The sequence below is a fragment of the Tupaia chinensis genome, unplaced genomic scaffold, assembly GCF_000334495.1.
Source record: "Tupaia chinensis unplaced genomic scaffold, TupChi_1.0 Scaffold144269_1, whole genome shotgun sequence".
Lineage (NCBI taxonomy): Eukaryota > Metazoa > Chordata > Mammalia > Scandentia > Tupaiidae > Tupaia > Tupaia belangeri.
In genome coordinates, this window is record NW_006204127.1 from 935,441 (window position 1) to 938,836 (window position 3,396).

A 3,396-nucleotide genomic window follows, 5' to 3' on the forward strand; every position below is an offset into this window, starting at 1 on the left:
GCTCAGAGATGCAGAGGACTGTACAGGGATCTGTATGTCTGTAGCCATCTGAAGAAAGAAATATTTGAAGAACAGATTTGGAATGCTATCCCAAACTGGATACCTTAATTTGATTTGAAAAACACTTACTGATAGCATAATGTGTTCATTCATCTCTTTATCCTTTCATCTTTTCGTTTATTACATCATTGAGCTCTGAACCATCTTTAAGCACGCAGCACTGAAAAAGATCACCCCTTTCCCCCACCTTATGCTGCCATTTTAAGAAATAAAGGTTGCAAGCAAAATGAGAAATAGTGATTGACTGTTTAAAAAAAAATAATTAGAATAATAATAATAATGATTGGGGAAAACATTGAAAAGATATTGAAGGATGAAGTGGGGAGATTAATGTCTCTGTACTGACTGACATGCATGGCATTCCCTTTTGAAAAAGCAATGTAATACACTGTCAAATTATATGTAATCCAATGTAATATAAAGAAGATTATGATGATAATAAAAATAAATAAATTTTAAAAAAAAGAAATAAAGGTTGCCACTCCTTCCTCCAGCTGCCCCTCTGCAGCCCACATGGAGAGGGGGTGAGAAGTACGTAACCCTGGATGAGCACTGATGTGAATGAGCACACTAGATTGTACAGTGCCTGAAGTACAGAGAGATGACAGTAACAAACGTCACCGATCACTTCAGCACAGAAGTCTGAGGGACAGTCAGGGCTGGGGTGTCCAGCACAGGATGCTGTCTGAAAGTCTGGGAAGTGCTTCCTTGAACTGATGACAATTGAGCTGTGTTTGGGTCAACTTTTTAAGTTTTAATAAGTTTTTATCTGGGGATTGGCAGGTGGTATACTGGTTAAGGCACTGAACTCCCTCAAGGTGAACCACGGTTCGAGTCCTGGACCTGAAGGCTTTCTTTCTCACTTTCCCTCTAGCTCTTTTTCTCTTCCTCTTTCTCTCTCTAGTCAAATTTAAAATAATAATAAAAATAAATAAAATTAATATTTTTTAAAATAAATGTTTATCTGAATGTGAAGAAAAGGTGGATCTCAGAGACCACCAGGGAGCCATTCCAATGTAAGCACATGAGGGTCACTTTTATTCAGGCTCGAGCCAGGGCTCCCAATCTCACCCGGCACAGCAGGTCAGAGTTGCAAGCCCTGGTGTTAGGTGGGCTGGGTTTTTATTTGGCTCTTATGGGGGGAGGTCGAGGGGTGCTGAGGAGTGCACTCAGGTGGCTACACGTTGGCTGTAGATTACGGAGAGTGCAGCTGTCTCTGGTATCTTCTTTGTTTCTCTCAGCAGAAAAGTTACTTTAGGTTTCTGGTGTCCCCTTTGTTTCTCTCAATGGTCAGTCCCGATGGAGTGATGGTCTCATGACTTTCCTATGTGACCGGCTCGCCTCCTTGAAATGGCACCAATTCTCAGCAAGGTGGGTCTAACAAAATGGAGTCGCTCCAAAAGAAATGGAGTTGTTCTGGCCCCTCAGCAGGACACCTGCATGTGCAAATCCTGACAAGGTGGAGAAACAGAGAGGGATTGCGGTGTGAGCCCGCACCATTGGGAGAGTCTCTCTCTCTCTTTTTCTCTCTCTCTCATATCCTCTAGTAATTTTAAAAAGGAAAGAAAAAGGAAAGGCAGATGCTCAGGAGAGGAACTATGTGCCACTAAAGAGAAAAAAGTGCAGCTACGCATAAGTGCTACGCAGATGACTCTTCCAAAGCTGGTTGAGGATGAGGAAATCCATCGTGTTCACAGAGGTATTCCCGGGAGCCGGGAGGAGAGATCAAGACTTCTTGAAAGCAACGTACAATGTAATTTTCCCTAGCATTACATACTGAACATTTTTAAAGTATCAAGCCTCCGTTCACAGATAAAACTTTGAAGATAAAAATCACATTTTTCTTATACTTTCTCACTTAGGAGCATTTTTAGAAATATGGTTCTAATTCTAATACATAATTAATTCATTTGGTCAATTGAGTAGCGCGCAGATCATGAAGAAGGAAGGAGAGCAACCGCCTTGGGTGGGCGGGTTCACACAGAAATGGGCCTAGCGCAAACGCCTCTGGGCAGAACGCACACTTCCCTGGATGTCTACACGGTGAGCAGGAAGCTCACCAGGAATGGGACCAGGAGGCAAAGTACAAGGAGGATTTGGAAAGCAGGTAAGAGAATATAATTTCTTCATAGAGCAAGGCACCAGCAGGAACTGCCTCCCTCCTAGTAAATGCCTCAACATCACTTCCCTCTGGCTGGTCCCTAGATAGCACACTTTAATATTTTTACAGATTACTCAAATATTAATCTTTTTATTATTTTAGTGATAGTTGTAAATAGTGGTATCGGACTGAGTGCATAGAAGAATGTGAAGCTTAATGTATTTTACGACCAGTAAATATTTAGCTATATCTTCCTTTTGCAAGTTTTGCAAAGTTATCTTTAAATATTTTATTTTGACATAATCTGGAACCATCATGAAAGGGAGGTTTCTTTGCAGTCTAGTCATAGTCTATAAATCCTGAGTGGTCAGAACTTCCCCAACCTGGCTAACGTCCTTTATGCTGAAGACAATAGTGAAGGAACCAGCCCTCTCCTGGTCTCTGGCCCCTCGGATGCAGCCATCTTCTGTTTCGGTCCGGCAGACTCTGACCGCAGATGCCCCAGGAAGGTACCCCTGCAATGCAGGCCTGGGGAAGAGCTAGAGTGAAGCAGGGCGAGCGCGTGAGGAGCAGCAAAGGCAAGTCATCCCTGGATCGCCGAAGGACACACCAGTGTCATTCTAACTCCAGGATCCTTCCAGGGGGGGTTGCAAAGTTTATGCACTGCTGCCACCTCTGAGTTAAAAAAAGTCATCCTTCCAGGGGGTCTTGCAAAGTTCATGCACTGCTGCCACCTCTGAGTTAAAAAAAGTGATGTGTTAGTAGGCTTCTGACTAACCAAGGGAGAAAAAAGGCATTCACAGAGAAAGTTTTTATTCTTCATCTAGAATTATTATTCCCCCATTGTGATAGCACCAAATCATAACAAAAGCTAGGTAAACTTTATTTTCTTATTTAAATAGGCAGAGGGCCAGCAGGTGGTGTGATGGTTAAGGGTTCTGAATTCCCACATGGCCGACCAAGGTTCAAGTCCCGGACCTAGCAGCTTGCTTTCTCACTTTTCCTTTCTCTCTGTGTCTTTCTGATCAAATTGAAAAAATAATAATAGCAAATGGAATTAAATAAATCTTTAAAAAAAAAAAAAGAGGCAGACCTAGACCCTGGAAACATCACTGAAATAAACAGCCCATCCAAGGTTTTGAGAAATTGATCCTAACTTAAAAGCTATGATTTAGTGCCCCACATCAGGCTCCCAATAGATTAATGCTTTTGTTCTTGGCATACTACCTTCATAA